At 39.1% G+C, this 23128-nt stretch overlaps 1 pseudogene; it reads left to right on the top strand.

Moving 5' to 3' along the window:
- Nucleotides 1-20276: 20276 nt before the first annotated feature.
- Nucleotides 20277-23128, top strand: LOC145814331 (uncharacterized; annotated as a pseudogene).

The raw sequence follows: 23128 nt of genomic DNA, 5'->3' as shown, positions 1-23128 counted from the left end.
AAGAATGGTAGGTTGGTTACGTTTTCTTACTGTGTTGCAAAACTCATGGCATAAATTTTGTTGCCCTGGCGTTTCATGCCAGATTATATTGAAGAAGGGACTGAGGCTGAAATTGGAGCTGCTGCCAATATCGAACCTTGGCTGACTTAGAGTCAAGATTTTGTCAGAATAAAATCATATTATCCCTTGTATTAGGATTAAACTATGTTGTGACGTTGTGTGTGAACTCGTAGTTTTATTTTGTCGTTGGACTTTGGCTTTGTAAGAACTTAAAAGTTCCTAACTAGTAGTTAAAATTTTATCTAGCAAGTTATTGTTATTTAAAATCTTATGACGTTTCAAAAAAAAAATTTGGGGCGTCACAATTACCCTAGTTTAGAGCGAACGACTCGTACCACTTGAGATGGTTTGTACCTATACATTGAATGTGTTAACTTTATTGATCAATACTTTAAACTTGTAGTTGCGAAGTATTATTTGGTTCGAACCGTAACATAATTGATTTTGAAATTGAAACCGTGTTTATGTAACTTGTGGTGAATTCATTACCCTAGGTTTTTCCCAAAATTAGTAATTTCATCTTTATTTATAATTGCTAGTTTATTCGCTTTGTTTTATTTAATTATCATTAGGTTATGAACAACCATCTCTTTCATCAAAATTAATTTAGGAATTTAACAATTATATTAGTTAATTTTCTCGTTTGTCCTTATGGATCAATATTCGGACTTACCACTATTATAAATAATTTGGTATGGTTTAGTGTTTATTTTTGGTGTGTGAAGTGACCCATCAAATTTTGGCGTTGTTGCCGGGGACTTCTGGTGAAACTAATTAATTTAAAGTTACATTCTTATTTTAATTTTTAGTTTAGGATTTTATATTTTCGTGTTACTAAGTGTGCAGTGTTTTTGCAAATAGACCTATCATTGAAGTGCAAGCGGAGCCCAACCAAGCTTGAAAAACATATTGCAGCACTAAAGTGTTAAAAAAAAGAAAAAGAAAAAAAGAGAGCAAATACTCACAAGCAAAGCACCAAAGTGCTAAACATTGAGAGCTCAAGTGGAGATTGAAGACAATGGTCTACACGTCAAGCACCCGCAAGACAAGTAAAGCGTTTTCGTTAAACCATTGTGAGTATTTTCTCCTTTGGCATTTTGCTTTTATAACTTAGTGCACAAGAGTTGGAACTTAGTGTGTGTGTGTGTGTGCAGGTGGTGCAAGCATGGGTGCCATTTTTGTCGCCCTAAATTGTGGAGTTTGGACCTCGAACTAGAAAGGACTCTTAGGAACCTTAGAGCCTCTTTCTGTGTTCCTAGGCTTGAATATCCATCTCCATACTTTGAGCCATTAGAGACGGCAAACCTGAATTCTGGAATGGGCCCAACTAGACCCTTAAGGATTACTTCACACCCACTGCATATACATCACTATCATGCATTCAGTTACCCGACACCATCGTTGCTCATTATGAGATTAAGTCTAGCATCATCCAAATGCTCCCATCATTCCATGGATTAGCTCATGATGGCACTTATAAACATCTGCATAAATTTTTGGAAATTTACTCTGTAGTGAAGATCCAAAATTTCACCAATAAGGCATTAATGTTGTGACTGTTTCCATTTTCACTAAAGGACAAAGCCAAACACTGGCTGAACTTCTTACCTGCTAATTCTGTCACAACATGGGACCAATTACAACAGAAGTTTTTAGAGAAATACTTTCCCATTGGTAAGACCAACCAACTTAGGCGAGCCATCACCAATTTTGCTCAAATTGATAGCGAGCAATTTCATGAAACATGGGAAAGACTTCGTGACCTTCTATAATAGTGCCCCTACCACCAAGTGCCTAATTGGCAACTTGTTCAAACCTTTTACTATGGCTTAACTGAGCCTCATCGCCAAATGGTGGATTCTTCTTGTTGTGTGACATTCATGTCAAAGAATGATGCTGAGGCATGGCAACTATTTGAGAAACTAAGTGATAATTCACTTTACCATGCTTCCGCAGCCCAAAAAGTCTGGCAACCTATAGTTGAAGCCTCGAAAAGGGGCATTTATGAGGTAGGGCATAATGTAGAGTTAGCCTAACAAGTAGAAACATTGTCTCGTAAAATGGACAAATTATTAGCTTTAGGACATGCCCCTACACCGCAAGTTTAGCCTCAATTTCACGAGGCATGTATTATTTGTGCGAGACCCGTGATGGCTTAGAGTCTAGAAGAAGTTGTGGCCATGATAACGGCTCTAAACCAGGGAATTGCCATGCAGGATGAGACCAATGCTAGAATGCAATGCCCATCTGGGGCATCTACCACACATCTTGTCTTGGGTCCCCAGTTGAACTTTGATCTACCTCCGCTAGTTGAAGATTTGCAAGGTCCAGATCCTCGAAAATGGTAGGCTCAAGCTCGAGTTTTCAGATCCCTGGTGGAGTCTAATGAGGGGCTTTTCCTTTTGATATTAATGATCTCGACCCGATCTTGTTAAAAATTCCTACCTCAAGAAGCAATTCAAAAAGGCACAGGGAATTAACTCCATTTTCGACATTGAGGATGGGTACATCGAGGCTGTCGTACGGCTTCCAAAAAGATTCAAAATGCCACACATTGACCGTTTCGACGAGTCTAGAGATCCTATGGTAAATATCAGGCTTTTCTTGGATGTCCTAAAGTCGATGGGTCTGACTACGCCTCAAAGACTCTCCCTGTATGGAAGAACCCTGTTGGGTATAACAGCCACTTGGTACGCCAAGTTGGAGGATAAAGTGAAGTAGAACTGGGAAGAGTTGGCTGAGGCATTTGTCAATCAGTATTCTTACAATACCCAAATTGAAATGACCACCCAAGAGCTTGAAGCATCCCACTAGAACCCTAAAGAACCTTTTGTGGAATTTGTTGCAAGGTAGAGAGTAAAGGCAGCACAAATGACAGATCGACCTTCTAAGAGGGACCAAGTGCAGATAGTGGTGCAGAACCTTGAGCCTGATATGTTACATAAGTTAATAGTCGCTCCATTGTTCACTTTCAAAATTTGCATGAATTAAAGGTTCATTAAGAGCGTATTTAACAAAGGAATTATTCCTAGAAAAAGCGAACCAATAAGGAGGGTGTTTTCCAAGAGCACCTATGCTAGCAGTAGCACTATTCCCAAACCCACTAAAACCAATACTGTCACCATTGATCCCAAAGTTGCCGACCCTTTTGCCAAATCCAGCACACAAATAGCCGGCTCAACCCGAGCTGAAGGCAGAACTTTCACCCCCTCAATATGAACTTAACCAGAGCACTAAAAATCCTGATGAAAATAAGGTATCTCAAACCCCTTGACCCCCAACCTCCTCCTAACCCACTCCCTGCTAGACATATCCCCACCAAATACTATGCGTACTATCAGCAGCGTGGTCATGACATCGATCGTTGCTGTCGCCTTCGCCATGAGGTTCAGAATCTTATTGACAACCAGACGATAGCTCCACTTCATGAACCTAATGTTACCACTCATCCACTCCTCATCCATGACCAAGTACCTTATTCTCACTTTAACCTCATCCATACACTACCTCCTTCCTTCGATCCCAGTGTATATATCACTCCATCCCATCTGCCTAAGCCAAAGGTGTTCATTGTTGAAAGTACCGATTTGTACATGATGGATACACCCATTCTGGTTCTAACACAACAAGAGCTCCAAATGGCTGAACCCACTGCTACTGAGATGTTGATATTAGTTGAAGACCTTCAAGGAATAGTGGCAGATTTAACCTTTGGGGTTTCGACCCCGTCAAAGGATTCTCTAATATTGGGGCAAGCTAAAAGTGGAATGAGCGAATCAAAAGAAAATAGGCCTTGCTCGGATATAGCTGTCCGACTCTATGACAAGGTTGAAACAAGTAGTAAAAATGAGTCTGAGGTGACTACTGACCCTTGTGCACCTCTCCAACGGGTTGTCCAAGTTCTGAAGACCAAAGGCCTAAACCAATGGCAAGTCCTTGCAATTTTTGAAAGGGTTGTAAATGAGACTTTTGCTGCTCAACACGCCAATGCTCAAATGAGGGTTACTCACAGGTTGGAAAACAAAGGAAGGCCAAACAATGAGGAGAGACGTTTTACCAGAAACACCCGCTTGAGTCCAATCCCAAGCTCATAAATACCTAGCCAACACCTGCTAACCCATTTGCCAATGTTTCTAAACCTGATACTTCCTCCTCTCAAAAACGAACCTTCGCCCATCTCTATATGAGTCCAACCTATGCATTGAAGGTACTGATGGAGAAAAGGGTATCGCAAACCACGCAATCCTTGATCTCTCTCTAATCTTCTCCAACCTAGACATGACCCTACCCAATATTGCACATTCCATCAGTAATATGGTCACTATACTGATCGTTGCTTTCGCCTTCGCCATGAAATTCAAGACTTGATTGACAATAAGGTCATCACCCCACCTGAAAATCTGAAAGCTGTCAATAAACCTCTCCCTTACCGCAATAGATTGCCATCCCATAACATAAATCCCATCCATGGCTTGCCAACAACCAATCTTGACCCTAGCTAGCACATCATACCCACCAATGAGCTCAAACCCATTGTGTTCATTTCTGAATCTTCCAGTTCCGATCTAAGGAAAAAGAACAAAATCTTTGAAGAGATGGAAAGTTTACTCGATCTAGGTAAGTTTAAGCTTGATGAAGCAGTGGGCTCTCTACAAATCCCAGCACTGATGGTTAGAATAATGAACCTCAGTTTCAACTAGGGGAATTATTGAAAGCGCTTGGAAAAGACCTTCTGAACTAGGCAGATGGCGTGAAAAATAAATTGTTTTGGTCAAAGAGATGTGTTGGCACAATCAAGGTAATTGTGAGGCTCAATTTGTGGGACTTAATTTGAAAGTTTGAAATCAATCCTGCTGGGTGTGGATGTTAATGCTGAATTGAAGGTGGGTTTGAACCCTCCAGTGGGCTACTTGAAGTTATTTTTGAAATCTGCTGATGGACTTGGAGAGTGAAAATCCCTTTCTGTCTCAAGGATGTTGATTTTATTTTAAGTCATGTCTTGTAAATAGTTGAGTTGTGAGTTTCTTTTCATTGTCTTTTCTTGTGTTGTTTCGCTCTCGTGTACCCTCGGGTCTTCGTTTTGTTGTTTTAATAATAAGAAAGCGGGAGTCAAGTTTCTGATCATTTTATTATGCCTATAGTAATTCATCTGCGACCTTTTTGAAAATAGAAAAGCTCTAAAATTTTTTGTTTTTGGAATGAGATTCCATTAATAAACGCGAGTGTTGAGAATAATCCCCTAAATGGTTTGAGTGAATTCTGGATTGTCGTCATAGAGCCCTTCATGATTTCGAAATTTTAAGTTATTTCATTCGCAAAACTTGTGAAGATAGGTTCAGAATTGTGCGTGGCATTCTATATTGTCCTGGGGATTCTCTTTGTCGTTAGGCGATCATTTTGGTAAGCACAAGACAACTTTCAGACTTGCAAGTACAAGACGACTTTCAGACCACACCATCATAGAATTTCTCCTCCTGATTTTTTCATTACTTCAAAAAAGAAATGGATAAAAGAAACCAAAAAGAAAAAGAATAAAAGGAAAAAAATAAAAGAAAGAGAAAAGAAAAAATGAAAAGAAAAAAAAAAGAAAAGAAGTCAACCGCCAATCCAGGGGTATTCATTGGAATGAAATCCAATCAACCATGAGGAAGATCACTTTTGTTTGAATTCAGGGAAGCCAATGCGGGGAGGCACCACATTGCAAGAAGAGCCAACTTTGAAAATAGAGTGAAAGAAAGGAAGAAGACATGCATAAGAGAATGGAGAACCAAGTTCAAATCAAGCCAGTTCCAGTGCTAAGGCAAGGATGACTATTGTTCAAATTCACCACAAATGTTGTAACGTTATCTTTGAGAGCCTCGCTCGGCCGAAAACTCGAAAGGGCAACCTAGGCAAAAGTTAGAGCATGAAAAATGAGAAATCAAATAAATAAAGCTCGCGATGTTGAAAACCCTAAGGGGCGACTTTGGCAAAAGTTAGAATACAAAAGGAAAGTGTCAACAACCAAGTGAACCTCACCTATGAACTACGTTGACCTGATTCCCATTCGCGGGATACATAGACAACTTCATCCTGAAGTACAGTCTCAACCATATCCATCTTATTTATGTCAACCCAATCACCTTGCCGAATTCATGTCGTCAGTTTCGCATCAATCCATGAGCTACACTGACTGTTGCGCATATCATACTTGTGTTGGGTAAGAAAGAACTAGCTTGAATCAACAAGTGGAGCAATTTTCAATACTTGAACTTATCAGTAGAATCTCTAACTTGAGCAACAAAAAGAAATTGGAACTCGGGTTTGTGAAATTGATTTTTAAAGGGAACATAAGCAATACTAGGGGCACTATGAATGATCAGTCACCTTGAGTCTTTTCCTGCTTTTGGGTCAATTGTGAGTTCTATTGTGTTGTGTCTGGTGTTTGTCTCAGTCTGCGCTCTTCATCGAGTCACCATAACGTGTCTGTCATTCAAAAACGTTCTTCATGGAGTCACCACAACTTGTTTGTCGCTTAAAAGTGCTCTTCATCGAGTCACCATAGCATGTCTGTCACTCAAAAGTTCAACAGAGTGGCATGGTCACAATTCCATACACGAATGTTTGCTCCAAACTCAAAAATAAGTCCATGTGTGGAATTCATAAACAAACTAAGAGTGCCTATACAAGGGGCATCACATTCATGATCATTGCAAAGTATATGTGAGGAATCCGTCACTACTTTGGAGGATAATGGAGTAAGTTCTCAATATGTCGGGAAAGAAGAAAAGCATGAGTCTGATTGGTTGGCAACTGTTCCAGGATCTGATGATCCCCATCACACGTGCCTACATAATATGAAAAAAGGTGGCAAGTGACTGGACACTAAGAGCAAATTTTCAGTACATCTGACCGAGCCATCCATCGAACAAGGGACATGAACCCAACTGATGGCCAGTGAACACTAAGGGCAATTTTCAGTACATCTGATCGGACCATCAATTGAACAAGGGACACGAACCCAACCTTTCTGTCAGTCCGCTCAGAGCCATTTGTTGGGCACTTTCCCCTAAGTTTGGGTGATCTCACCCCTATGATGATTCTGATATGATTTAGCTTTTGAAAGTTGTCTCTGACCATTTCAAAACACTCTTGGGATTGCCATCTTCTCTCTGATTAATACACGTGCTTTGGATTATGCATGCATGTTCATACACTCTGGTTGATTTGAATTTCCTGGTGGGTTACTCTTACTCTTGACTTCGTTTTGTACTTAATAGAGCTTTGTTAAGTTACCTTCTGCAATGTTTTTTAGTTACATTTCAATAAATTGCGGCAAGTTGCCCTACACTCATTTCATAAGGGACATGAAGCACTAAGTACTGCTTATTTCCCTCTACATACCATGCATCTTTCCCTTGTATTGCATTGTCGTGTTCACCTACGTCGCACTGTTTTATGCATTCACCTTGCATCGCACTGTTTTGTGCATTCGCCTTGTATCGCACTGTTTTGTGCATTTACCTTGTATCACACTGTTTTATGCACCCTGCATTGCATTATTTTGTGCAGTCACCTTGTATCGCACTATTTTGTGCACCTTGCATCGCACTGTTTTGTGCAGTCACCTTGTATCGCACTGTTTTGTGCACCTTGCATAGCACTGTTTTGTGCATTCATTTTGTATCGCACTGTTTTGTGTACCTTGTATCGCACTATTCACCTATACCGCACTGTCTTGTGCACCTACACAACACTGTTTTGTGCATTCATCCCGCATCGCATTGTCTTGTACACCCCGCATCGCACTGTCTTGTGCAACTTGCATCGCACTATTTTGTGCATTCCACCCCCGTAGCACTGTTCTGTGCTTCTGCATCGCACTGTCTTGTGCATTCAACTACATAGCACTGCTTTGTGCACCTAGTGTCGCACTGTTTTGTGCACCTATATTGAACTGTTTTCTGCACTCTGCACCGCATTGTTTTGTGCACCCACATTACACTGTTTTGTGCACCTGCATCACACTATTCTGTGCACCTAAATTGCATTATCTAGTACACCTCACCCGGACTATCATATGTACTCACTGGGTCTAGGAGATCTTAAATCCTCTAAAGGTGCAATTCATTTGGTGTTTGTCGTGCCCAAACGGCTTCAGGCGGTTTGGTATAGCCACCTGACTCTGTTTGTAGTGAGTTCCTAGGAGACCAACTGAGACGGAGGGAACTAGAGTTTGAATGGCCGAGGCCTAGAACGTAAAAGTTTGGAATTTCTGAGACTAAAGTTTGGTTAAATACCCAGGGCTATATCATCGGCTTGAAATCTGTATGGTTGGCCCATAGGTTGAGGTAGCTTGTATTCGCTTTAATTCTGTATACTAAACCAACTTAGTCTGTCACCCTGTTGGAGAATAGGAAAAGTTGCAAACATAGCCAGGAAGAAAAGTCGTACCCGTGGTTTGGAAGCGCAAGATGAAGAAAGAAGTCTTAAAACCAAGAAGAAGATGAAGATCCACAGCAGCATAAGTGAGTCATCGTCGATTGCCCTTATAAGGTACTTTCACTTCCTAACTGCTACATCATAGTCATTATCTATTACCTCTATCGCATTGCATGTAACATCTATCACATACATCTACTGTAGAATAGGAAAAGTTGCAAACATAGCCAGGAAGAAAAGTCGTACTCGTGGTTTGGAAGTGCAAGATGAAGAAATAAGTCTTAAAACCAAGAAGAAGGTGAAGATCCACAGCAGCATAAGGTGAGTCGTCGCTGATTGCCCTTGTAAGGTACTTTTACTTCCCAACTGCTACATCATAGTCATTATCTATTACCTCTATCGCATTGCATGTAACATTTATCGCATACATCTACTGTATCTACTACACTATCCATTGCACCCATTATATCATACCATTTTATTACCTGCATCCTTTCCATGTTAAGCTTCGTTTGGCATACGCTCATACATTTCCCACATTAAAGCATCGCTCTGCATGTCTACGTGTCTATTCTACAAGAATTGTGGTCTGAGGGTTTCGGAACCTTTTCTATGTTAGACGCAGTTTGTTTTGTGTCCATGCCTTTTCTAGGTGAGACGTAGTTCCGCCTGCGCCCCTTATTCACTTCATCCATTGCATTGTACTTTGTCTTGTTGCATTCAGCATTTAGGATCATTATCTTTCCCTAGCAGATCATTTCTCACTTATATCATACCACCCAATTACTTGTACTTTTTCTGTGAAATGCATAGTTCTGTATATGTACGCGTCTATTCCGTAAGAATTTTGGTTTGAGGGTTCCGGCACCTTTTCTGTGTTAAACGTAGTTTGATTTGCATCTCCATTCCTTTATGGTATTCGTGTGTTTTACACTGCTTGTGATTTGATTATTTCGCTACATTGTGTATCATTTTGCATTCTGCTCCTGAACTACACTAGTTTGATTCCTTGCTACGAGATACGTAGACAACCCTCGGGTGCAATCAACTGCATCTGCATTTTGTTTGTTGGCTCAAGTTTTACGGCCTTGTCAAAATGGGTCATCTTCGGGCTTTGACATTCACTCACGTTATTTCATGACTTTGAGCTTTGTCAAAGAGGGACAACTATAGACACCCAATTTTTGATGGACCTTAAGACTTAGGCGCCTCAAGTTGAACACTCGATGATGAAATAATATGCGATGAAATAATACATTGTACAACCGCTCAATTTTTTTAGCATAAAGCTTCAGTTTTGAGCTTTAACACCAAACCTTACACCCCATTTTGACTAAAATTATTTTAGACCTTAAAATCGTCTTTTCAAAATATTTTCGCAATGCTTCTATGATGTTCCGAGGCTCGTATTTCGATTAAAATATTGCACTTTTTGGTAAACCGAGTAAAAACAAAGTGAAAATGAGTGGAAGAGAGGTGAACTCTTTGAAAAATATTTAAAAACAACTTATTTATAGGTTTGGAGTTGAAAGAAATAGGAGGGGTTGGAAGAAAACTAGTTGGGGAAGAGGTTGAGCATCAAACCGTTAAGAAAGAAATGAGCAGCCTTCACTAAATTAGAAATATCCCTTTGCACACTTAGAAATTAGATATAAGGTCACCACCACTGGAAAATAGAATTCTAGGGCTTCAATTTAGACTCAAGAATCACCAAAAACTGAGTCCGGATGAAGGAGATATGGCCGTTTGAAGGTGGGCTTGAAAGTAGTTTTTTTTGGGACTTCCCAACCACTTTTTGTGGCTGGCCGTACAAGTCATTGGCCGGTCGATCAGGTGTCCCGACAGATAGATATTTACAGCCGGCTGTACCTCCCATATGCATGTCTTGCACCAGCTATCTCTATACAGATATTTCTTACAGGGGAAGTTGTTTTTCTATAAATACAAGTCCACTCCTCTTGATTGTAGGTTAGAAAAATTTACCAAAGCTCCAAAACTTACAAAGCACTCTCTTTCTCTCTCTCTCTTTATCTCGCAACACATATACACGACACAAACACTTCCTAAACCAAAAATTTGAGGCTCCTTGCTAAGGTTCTTGAGCTCAAATATCAGCCATTGAGAGTGAAAGCTTGTTGGTTTGTGAATCAAAGAGTAACCTCTCTTCAAGAGATATAACTTTTACCTTATTTACACTACTTTTTCCCTCTCTTTTCTTGCTATTTTTATACTGTTTTTGAACTGTTTTTGTGGGATGAAACTTGTGAGTTAAAGTTACCAAAGATGGAGGGGTTAGCCACCCTTCTTTGAACCTTATTCCATAAGTTTTTCCGCTTGTGTTTCCCACTTGATTCTCAATTTTTGGCCACTGATTTTTAGAGTTTTAAAAGGCTAAAACATGTGGTTTTGAGGTCCAAAAAGTGGAGAGGTTAGCCACCCCTTCCTAAGCTTGGCTACCAGCTTTAATTCTCTCCAATTTTGGTGTACTTTTCTAACTTTGCCAAACCATTTTTAGCACTGTTTTTTGCTATTTTAGAACTGTTTTTAGTGTGTTTACTTCATTCATACTTTGCATAGTATGCTTGTAGTGTTGTAGTCCTTATATGTTTGGTAGTTTAGGCTTTAGGCACCAACCTATTTGAGTTGATAGCTTTCATTTTCATAACTTTCCTACATGTACTCACACTTGTAATAATCATCTTTGCAACCTCTCTCATTTCTTGGTTTTTTTTTTTTTTTTGTTTAAGAGTTGTTTCAAATAAACAATCGTTGGTTAAGGCATGCAAAAGAGATCTTCTATGCTTAATGGTTTAATCTCTTCGGAGGTTCATTACCAAGGCATTACATCTCTTTCATACCAAGAACAATTTCTTGTTTGGTACTTCTCTTCATTAGTGGACATAACTCTCATTTTTGGACTAAAATAATTAAACAATGGAAAGGTAATTAAAAGAGCTAATAAAATTGGACTAAAAGAGGTACAAGAATAAAATTGAGTTGGGTTTAATCGGACGTTATATTGAACCCATTGAGTCTTGAGTCGTTTTATACTCTTTAGTGATGATCATGGTTCAAGAATCAATGTCAACTGCTTCTCTTGAGGTAACTCCATGATAGGGAGGAGGTTTTGTTGGTCTTTCCTTTTCATTTATTAAGCCTTTGTCCCATTGGTTCATAAATCATCATGCAACAACCTTGCAACCATTGATGATTTGTGGACCGATTCTACTCCTCCCTTGATTAATTTCATGATAGGGAGAGGCAAGAGGATAAACATTCCCTGGAAACACTCTATTTTTGCTCTGTTTCCATTCTGTTGCAGCAGGGCAGCATCTAAAAATAGTGGCTAGTCGGCTACCCTACCATCTAGCCGACCACTTTCCAAGACTGGTCGGCCACGTCATTTTAGCCAAACAATGTCATTTTCATGAAAGAACAGAGCAGAAGTTGGGGCAAAAACATAATTATTTTCTGACTGCGAACAAAACATAATCTAGCAATAGAACAAAACAGTTTCTGAGAGAATGTTCTCGATTGTGCGCTTGTGGCTCCTCGTCTCCCGTCCCATTAATTTAGTGCTTTAAGATTAATGTGTTGTAATTAGGTGTCGTTTGACAATGACTTTTTTAGTTGGTTTTTTGACTTTTTTGACTTTTTTAGCCTGGGGCTTTTTTGTTCGTTTGGTATTCTTGTTAGGATTTTTTGACTTTTTTGCATTGTAAGTGATGTGTGCATAAGTAAAATGACTAAATTGCCCTCATGTGGGCAAAATCCAACAACACCTCCAAATTCTATACAGATTGTGAACTACTAATCCAAGATATATATATTTTTTTTTGAATTTCCTTTTTTCTACATTTTTTTTCAATTGCTTCATGTTACAAGGGTTTGGCAAGGTGATGCTTCACATCATGGCCAACTAATCAAACAAACCAATTACTTCTTCCACCAAATGGACGTAAAGAAGCCAAAAAAATGTTTTGCAAAATTTGTGAAACGATTGTACAATGCCATTTCCACCAAGGCAGTGTTCCAAAAAAAAAAAAATGAGAGCTACAAAATTACAACTATCTGTAAAATACATTAATAAAATAAAATTGTCAACTCCATAACAAAGGTATGTCCGAACAATACATTAATAAAACAAAATAGTCAACTCCATAATAACAAACTTTCATTGGTAATTACATCTCCGACAATAACCAACTTCTTCGGCATTCCGTAATGGGAACGTACATACCTAATTAGATAACGTACATACACACAAGACCATAAATACTAAACGTGGTGCTAGAATTCCCTACACATACAAACAACAAGAATGGTTGAACTTGGGTTACCGACTTTGTCCTATGTATTTCCCAACATGCCATGATTGCGCATGTGTACCAAATGATGTCGCATGACATTTCGGACAAGTTTCATATCTGGGTCATCATCCTCGACGATTACTCTATCCCCCCCCAGGAGGAGCAAACAACGGAATAGCATTGATTATGTTTGTCGCGTCGGCCTCTGTTACTATGGGTTGAACAATGGTTGGATTTCCTGTATTTCTCCGTATGTAGTTATGTAATGCCATCGGCGCACCAAATAAATGCACCTGCGCAGTCGCAAAATCATAACGAAGCATATTTTCCAGAAAACCCCATCGACTTTTCCACGCCCCAAATGTTTGTTCCATGACACTGCGCACCGACAAGTGTGCCTTGTTAAATAATTCTCTTGGGTTTACTGCGTTCCTTGCACCTCGCTGAAAATCTTCTTGGTGGTAACGGTGGCCGTTGTGCGGAGCGAGGTAACCTGTTCAATTAGGATAACCCGAATCAACAACATAATATTTCCCTATCGGATGTGAACAAATAACATTATAGAACATAGTGTGCATATTTTTACATAGTGAATTTTGACATGATACTTCTACATTACCTATCTCCGGTTGTGGAAATGATACATTTTCATTGTTAATTATTTCAGCGAAAACTCTACTGTCACGCATACTGCCTTCCCATCCAAGTGATACAAATGTAAAACACATGTCGAAATCAACAACCGCCATGATGTTTTTGCGTGTGACAGTATTTGCGTCCAAAATAGGTCGCTGCCTCAGGCCCCGTCACTTTCGCAACAACATGCGTGCCATCGATTGCGCCGATGCAATCCTAAGAGCATAAAAGTTCAACAAAATTTTTGACACGTAATATGGGCCAAAACTGTGATGTACAAATATGCAACCTGTACCTAGAATGGTAGGTATTTCATTTTTGACCGCAAGTGAGGATGTTGAACATTTTGATTTGTTATTAGCCTATAATGCACAACCGTGAACTTCTTCATCGCCTCTAAAACATGATGCACGTGGCATGATACAATTTCACTTGAATATTGAAACCATTGTTGGATGGCTCTATTCTTAAACCCTCTCAAGACATGTATGAACACTGCTACACTTTCTTCCACAGCTAATCCATGGCTACGTTGGTTAACACATAAACTAAAATCTCTAACTAATGTGTCACACAACAAGAAAAATACATGTTTTGGCATACATACATTTTCTTCAAAAAGACCAACGTGTCCGTCATATAATTCACATATCCATGCACGTCCAGTCAATATTGATATTTAACATGGTGTTTTTAACATGTATTTTTCGTAATACTCTTGTACATACCGACATGCTTGCATTGTTTTTGAATCTAAATAGCCATTTGGTTAATTTGCTTGACGAAGTCAGCGTTGCTGCTACCTTCCTCGTTAGACATGGCCACAACTTCGACGAGGCCTACAAGACATATGTCAAACGTTAACTAACATAACATATATACATTAATAGCTGACCATGCATAAGATTACTGAAAAGTAAGCTGGCAAACCACACATGCATAAATCAGCCATTCCATCCAGACCAAGAAATAAAAACCCTAAACATAATAAACACAACACAACTTGGTCATATTGTTCCACCAAACACAAAAACATCCAACTAAAGCAAACCAAACAAACCCACATAAAAAAGTTTCAAAAAAAAAACAAGGAAAATAAAAAAGACATCCTAAAAATCCAACACTGTAACAAGTTCTCCTGAATACATTAACACATAACATGGAAAGAAGCCATCAGTTCCCAAAAGTCGCCCAACGCCGTGGCCTATCCCAATATCCATCAAACCTGTCGTGCACTAAAAAGGTTTGCAAATGGAGCTGTAGTGCTGCTTTTTAGTTGCTTCTGCTTAAGCCACCTGATAATATGGTCATCATCGGGCTGGCACATCATAAGCTCTCGATAATCAACGTTGTCCATAAGATATAATGCAAAGTGGAACAATGGTGTACCCACCAAGGCAAGAATGGATTTCAACCTATCCATGCACTCTGAAATGGTATACAATGACTCATTCCCAGTTAAGTGCCTCACAGTAACTTCTTGGTTTTTAGTGCGGACGACATTGGTCAGATTGTTAACATTGTCAGCTATAGTAGATGCGCCACTAGTCGGCTTCGTCAACTTTCTTGAACTTGTGGGTGTATTCCTTTTCTTTTTTGCCCTGGTGTCAACCGCAGGTTCAACATCTTCCATTGACAACTCAGCATCCACGTCAATACCAACTGAAGGGATTGGATCTGCGAAAGGCCGCATTCCAAGGCTTTGAACTGAATCAGAAGATTCCTCGTTATCTTCAACAATCCTCTCTCCTAGTGTCCAATGATGTTTGCCAGTTGCAGCAGCGCTTGTGAAGACAATCTCCATCAACTCCCGGTGTTCAAAGTCTTGTTCCTGAACTTTGCACAACTCTTGTTTATCTGCAGCAAAAGAAACACAAACTATTAGTGACAATATGTTCAGAAATGTAAGAAAATAGTGTAAATAATTTACCAGTTCCATACGATCCCACAATTCATCGGAAGCCTGAAACATGCCTGTTTCAGCATCAAAGCCAATTCTAGTTATGCCTTTCGTACGGTCTATCAATTTCATCCAAGCAGCCCATTCTCATTTCAGGCATGCGTACTTGTTCTTCAATTGCTTGACATCATGTTTTCTACCAGTTTTTTTTTTTCAAATTTCTTGGCTAAAGACTTATACCCAGCGCTGGTCAAAACCATAAATGGTCGGTTGCCCTCAACAATCTGACCAGCAATAAGCTATAGGAAAAGCTGTGTGGATTCAGAATTCCACACAGCTTTGCGAACTTTTTGGCTGTCGGCAAGAAAGTTTGCTCGGGCATTTCTAACCCCTTTATTTTTGGCGACGATACGTGGTGAACTTCGTGTGGAAGCCATACTGACAATGCAACTGAAAAATTAAAGCATAAGTACCTTATAAATGTATACGTATCACTCACCCAAACGAATTGGCGCAAAAAAAAGAAAATTAACAATTTTCACATTCATTTACACATAAAATTAAGATGAACTACCAAAAAATAATTTTGTAGATTGAAACCACCATTCCATTACACGTCATTGACAATGACTTGTAGCTATCATATCCACAACAAAGATAAGTCATTACAATATTAGCTTTATTAGGGTGTTACAAGACACTTGGAACATTTTCACATATGCAACAATAAGATTACAACTACAATGCACAGCACAGAAACAATGGTTTTCAAGATACGCAGCGTTTGTTGCATGTTAATGACATCATCTTGCAATTGCATGACAATGTCGTGCGTGGCGGAGTCGGACTCGGTGTTTGGTCGTCTAGGTTCGTCGCACCAACCAATCCAACTTAAACATGGTTGGCGAAATGTACGTACAAAGCTATTAGTAAACTTGTTTAAAAGAAATGACAATATGTTACAAAAAATATAGGATGTACTCACCACAAGATTCAGACACGCATAGTAAGCCCATCCTGGATTTTTGTGAGATCTGGAAATCTTGACAACACATTGACCATAGCCACAGGCACACGTACGACGTGGCCATGGAGTAGATGTGCCACTTGACATGAAAGAAGCCATGTTTTGTTTTGTAACATAGATGAATAGTAGACGAACACAAGGTGCAAGATAGTGTATGGCACATCTTTGTGAATCACTTGTGTGCTTGTGATATATCATATGTATGGTAATGAGATGGTTATGTCCTATAGGATTTGTTAGTATACACCCTCTACACTTAACTACATAATTGGTTTACCACTACTGTTTATGGCATAAATACAATAACACATACCTACCAATGCATATACACACATACACATATACGATTGCATACACATAAGCAACAATCTCCAGGACCCAATCTAAGAGAATTGAAAAAGAATGCTCATTATTTTTCATTTAACAGTTAGGAAAGTGTTACTAATCCAAGATAATTGAAACGACTAAAATTAACACATTATAATAACAAAAAAAGAAAGCAGCATTCGCAAAGAGGAGTTGTTCAGTTAGTTAACTTGACCATTTAATTATGATTACATTGAAGACCGGGCAGAAACACATATACAAAGTAATAGATAGTTTGGGTGAAGGCACAACTATTGGGTGGTGAAGGAGCAAACAATAACAAATAGTCACAGATCACAAAAAAAATAAGAATTGGTAACAGATTTTAAAGACAAAATAAATAAATAAAAAAAACAAAACTTTAACAAGTTCAAATGTTATACTCTGTTTCGTTTATATTTTAAAAAATGCTTGTCCAATCTAAATCCGATTACAACCAACTATTGGACAGTAGGTCCACTGAGGTAAGAAAAAAAGAAATAAAGCATTGCTAATAGATGTTGAAGAAAATATGGTTCACATTCTGTAATGTAGAAAATGGTAACAGATATAAGAAATTAACAGATAAATTGAATTGCTCTGTAATTTAACAGATAAGTTGAATTCTCTGTTCCATTCAAGAACTAACAGATAAATCAAATTCTATTTCTCTGTCCAGTTCACCAAGAAGCAAAACCATTTGTAATGAATTGAAAAAAATTGTGTTCAACAACTAACAACAAACAGGGAGAAAAAAAACACAGAAAGGAAAAAAAATTAACAAAAAAAAAACACAGTTTGACGTCCAGCGAGTTACAAAAAAAAAAAAATTCCACAACTTTGCACAAATATTGGTAACACATAAGAGGGGAATTAAAAAAATAAAAAAAAAACCCAACAAAAAATAAAAAATAAAAAAAACCAAAAAAACACTAGCTTGCAACCCTGTTCAGTTCATCCACAACAGATTACAATCAGGTATAGTGACTTCAGTTTTAAACCGCCATTGATACCAATAAAACCTTTTTACCAGTGATCGAACACAAGAACGACAGATTTTCAACATACATACAAGAAACAAGTGACATCTCATGCAAGGAGATGAAAACCCCAAAATAGAGCGAGTTATGTGTACCAGATATGCAACGATGGCACAATGTTATGTGTCAAGGATGGTTGACACGTTGATGAAGCACTGTTGGCCTGGATCGGTCGTCCGATGCTGTGTCGTCCTCTCCTCCTCTTTGGTTTTCCTTCGTTGTCGTCTAATTCGTGTGTTTCATAAGGATATGAAACCCTACCAAATGCATCTACACACTACTGTACAGAGGGTATTTTCGTTATTCTCCATTCCTACACGTGCCTCCCAGCACAGGTGTTTGGCTCTTTGTCTGTTTGTGATTTTATAGCAAATTTTTGTCGTCTTGTGCTTATATAGCCTCAATACGTTTGCCAAACCGCAACTTAATTAGTTAGCTTAATTTAGATTTGTAATAATTAGTTAATTTAGCTTATTCATTTATTTGGTATTGTAATAGTTAGTATAATTAGGACATTTATTTAAACCCTCCTGCGTAAGGGCAAATTATAATAATGTGTATGTCTTCCAACCCCCATTTCACTCTCCCTTTTATTTACACGCTTACGGTGGTTGTATGACATTATATTTTCCTTAGCATTTTCCATGACTCACATCCATTCGTTTTGCATGCATAAGGGTTTGGCTCATTATACTAATCAATGTCAATTTCAAATTCCTTACTTGAATACGTGCTTTGTTGCATGTCTTGGATTGACTCACATGCCATACAAGTAGCCGAGCTTATTAATTACATTTTGTATGTGTTGCATTAGTCATTTGCATTGTTAGGATCATGCATTTTTTTAACTTTTTTTCTTTTATTTTGGCTTACCTCGGTTGAGTACTAGGTGAGCATTTTTGCTTTAGCATATTGCATATATGTTAGTATTGCCATATTAAGCATATCATCATGAGGCTACGTGGTTATTTGATATATCTCTCTTGAATGCCTGTGGATGAAGGTTTTTTCGCTTAAGTTGGGATGATTTGATTAATGAACATTTTCAAAACGAACATGAAATCAAAATATTCCAAATTGGGCGAATTAGTCTATACTTTTGTGCATCACATAGTAAAGATAGCATAATAATTGGAACAAGAGCACATACTATACATAAAAATCACATCATGATTAGTAGAGGCTGATCTTTGATCGGGTGAGTAGGGTGCTCAATTCATGACCTTCCCCTCTCATGGCTAAGTTCTCGAGCCGAGACACTTTAGTGACGACGGACAAGTGGCCTTTGGCATGAGTCACGGGGTTCCAAAATTTCCCAAATATATTTAGGTGGCAACTCTAAAATCTGGCAAAGCGGTCCATTTTTGGCATTTTTGATTAAAAATTGATTTTTCAAAGATTTGTTGGATTTGTACTCTTTTGTGTTTATCTATTTCACATTGCACTTGTGAAATCAGATTCAAAACCATAGGAGTCCAAACTGTAGGGCTATCGTATCCAAGGAGACTAAATGATTTCGAGGATCACGAAAAGCAGGCTACACCCAATTAGGTCAAATGGCTAACAACATGAATAGGAGAGCGGAGAGAAAATTACCGAGTCAGACTGTGGCCAACTCTAAGCGTCAATATGGGGTAGAGGGGTCGAATGGAAATGGAAAGCACCATGAACAGGTACAAGCGGTGATTACTTTGAGGTGTGGAAAAGAGTTAGAGCCTCAGCCAGTTGCGTCTGATGCAACTAGGGCTAAGAAGAGTGACCACGGTGACAAACCCAATGAAAGAAAGGGTGAGGGAAAAACATATAAGGGAGATGACTTAGTCCCTAGTACTTCACATGAGTCTAAGGTACCATATGTGCCTTAGGAACCTTTTCCCTAATGCCTTGATGCACCGTCCCTTTTTAATAAGAATGCGACATCCACAGAAGCGATGATGGAGGTTTTTAAACAAATTAAAATCAACCTCTCCATGTTTGAGGTAATTAAGCGAGTACCCTCTTATGCTAAATTTTTGAAGGACCTTTGTACGCAAAAGCGTAAATCTAGGACACACGTGTCCCAAAAGGTCGTACTCACGGAGCAAGTAAACTCCATCTTCTTGAGTGACACACCCCCTAAGCTTAACGATCCGGGTGCCCCAACCATTGCATGCATTATAGGGGACCATTTCATTGATAGGGTCTTGTAAGATTTAGGGGCTTGTGTTAATTTGTTGCCGTACTCTGTGTACGAGGAATTCGAGCTTGGCGAGTTGAAGCCCACTACTATCACACTCCAGTTGGCTGACCAATCCTTCAAAGTGCCATGTGGCATGATTGAGGATGTGCTAGTAAATGTCGATAGGTTTTATTTCCCTATTGATGGAACCAGTAGCTAGCTCTAGGAAACAAATTACAGTGATCTTAGGTCGACCTTTCTTGGTTATGGTTAATGCATGTATTAATTGTCGTACTGGGGTTCTAGATGTTTCATTTAGGAATATGCAAGTGAAACTTAATGTTTTCCAAGCATCCCAACAATCGCCTAAAAGAGAGGAATGCTTATTTGTGGATGTTGTGGGGGAGATAGTAAAGGAGGCTTTTCCTCCATTCTTGTAGAGGATCCTTTAGAGGCTTGTTTAGCTCATTTTGGGTTTAAAGATTTTAATATTGACATGTCAGTTGAGGAAGTGAATGCTTTACTTGATTATTCTCCTACACCGGATTTTTCTCCATGGAAAGACCGATTTGAGTCCTTTCCTCCTCTGTCTAGGGAGCCTACCATACCATCTCTAGTCACACCACCTACGCTTGAGTTGAAGCCACTCACGGCTACACTCAAGTATGCATTTTTAGGGTCTTAGGATACTTTACCGATCATAATTGCATTCGACTTAATTGCAGACCAAGAAAGTCAATTAATGAGTGTTCTCGTGGCACATCGGAGTGTTATAGGGTGGTCAGTGACTGATTTGAGAGGGATAGATCCCTCCATGTGTATGCATCATATACATCTAGAGGAGGACACCAAACATTCTCGTGAAATGCAACGAAGGTTTAATCCTAATATGAAAGAGGTAGTAAAAAAAGAGGTGTTAAAATTGTTGGATGCGGGTATTATATACCCCATTTCAAATAGTAAGTGGGTGAGTCCTACATAAGTGGTGACCAAGAAATTGAGCATCATTGTTGTAAAGAATAAGCAAGGTGAGTTAGTCCCATACGAACCACTACTAGGTGGTGAATGTGCATTGATTATAGGAGACTAAATTCCATGACTATAAAGGACCATTTTCCATTGCCATTATTGACCAAATTCTAGAGCGGTTAGTAGGGTAAAGCTACTATTGTTTCCTTGATGGATATTATGGTTACTATCAAGTTCCTGTGTATCTTGATGACCAAGAAAAGACCACCTTAACATGTCATTTTGGTACTTTTCCTTATCGCCGAATGCCCTTTGGGCTTTGCAATGCACCAGCGACTTTTCAACGGTGCATGATGGTTATCTTCTCTATCTTAGTGGAGAAATTCTTAGAGGTCTTTATGGATGACTTCTCCATGTCTGGGCCGTCTTTTGAGGAATGTTTCTAGAACTTAACTAAAGTCCTTGTTGTGTGGAGACCAACCTTGTTTTGAGTTAAGAGAAGAGCCATTTTATGGTTCGTGAGGGTATAGTGTTGGGACATATTGTGTCCCCTCAACATATAGAGGTAGAAAAAACTAAGGTTGACCTTATTGCAGGCCTTCCTCCACCCACTTTTGTGCATCAAGTTAGGTCTTTCCTAGGGCATGCAGTTTTTTACCGTCGATTCATCAAAGACTTTAGCAAAATATCTCATCCTTTATGTAGTTTAATTGCTAAGGACACACCTTTTATCTTTGATGATGCATGTTTGAAAGCTTTTGAAACACTTTGAGCTGCACTTTCTACTGCACCCATCATGCAATCCCCTAAGTGGTCCCTTTCTTTCGACATTATGTGTGATGGATCTGATTATGCCCTTGGCGCCATATTGGGCCAAAGGTTAAATAAAGTGCCCCATGTTATATACTATGCTTGCTGTACTCTTTTTGATTCTCAATTAAACTACACTACCACCGAGAAAAAGTTACTAGCTGTTGTCTTTGCACTTGATAAGTTCCAGTCCTACCTCCTAGGGTCTAAAGTCATTATCTTCACTGACCACGCTGCTTTGCAGTACTTATTGTCCAAAAAAGAGACCAAACCTAGATTAGGTTGATTATACTCTCTCAGGAGTTCGACCTAGAAATCTGAAACAAGAAGGGATTCGAGAATGTCATTGCAGATCATCTATCCTGAATCCCTATTGAGCACACGAGTGATCCTTTAGCCTTGCACGAATCGTTTTTGGATGAGCAACTTTTTGCGGTGTCACAAGTGCCCTCCCGTGGTTTGCTCACATAGTGAATTACTTACTGGTTGGCCAAATTCCAAAAACTTGGTCTAAGCAAGACAAAGACCAATTTTTCTCACAAATCAAGCACTATTTCTAAGAAGACCCAAAATTTTTCAAGTATTGTCCGGATCAAGTGATTCGGCGTTGTGTGCCTAAGAGTGAAACCCATAGCATTCTTACATTTTGTCACTCTCATGCATGTGGCGGCCATTTTAGTGGGCAGAAAACAGCCTCCAAGGTTTTACAATGTGGGTTCTACTGGCCCTCTATCTTCAAAGATGCCCATAACTTCTGTAGAACTTGTGTGCTTTGTCAACGAATGGGCTCTATGTCATAACGAGATATGATGCCAATGACCCTTGTTTTGATTTTTTAGATTTTTGATGTTTGGGGAATCGACTTTATAACCTTTCCACCATTTTTTGGATTTGAATACATTTTGGTGGCCGTGGACTATGTCTCCAAGTGGGTTGAGGCAGTGGCCACCAAAACGAATGACCACATGTTTGTGGTTAAACTCCTCCATGAAACCATTTTCTGTCATTTTAGGTTCCCACATACCATAATTAGTGACAATGGCAAAACATTTTTGCAACTAATTTTTCGAGGCATTAGTGCGCAAATACATGATCACTCATAAAGTTGGCACTCCTTATCATCCCCAGACTAGTGGTCAAGTAGAGGCTTCTAATAGGGAGATTAAACACATCCTCGAGAAAACTATGAGGCCCGACAGGAAATATTGGTCCACTATGTTGGTTAATGCACTTTGGGCATATCGCACTGCATATAAGACACCCTTTGGGATGTCTCCATATAGGATTGTATTCGGGAAAGCGTGTCATCTCCCTATTGAGTTAGAACATTGGGCATTGTGGGCTATTAAGAAGTTCAATTTTGACATGGCCAAAGCTGGTAACCGCCGGAAACTCCAACTTAATGAGTTAGAGGAGCTCCGCAATGATGCATATGAGAGCTCCAAAATTTAA

The sequence above is a fragment of the Camellia sinensis genome, unplaced genomic scaffold, assembly GCF_055761805.1.
Source record: "Camellia sinensis isolate YWXY unplaced genomic scaffold, ASM5576180v1 Unanchor1, whole genome shotgun sequence".
In the NCBI taxonomy this organism is placed as follows: domain Eukaryota; kingdom Viridiplantae; phylum Streptophyta; class Magnoliopsida; order Ericales; family Theaceae; genus Camellia; species Camellia sinensis.
This window is presented reverse-complemented; position numbering and strand designations above follow the sequence as displayed.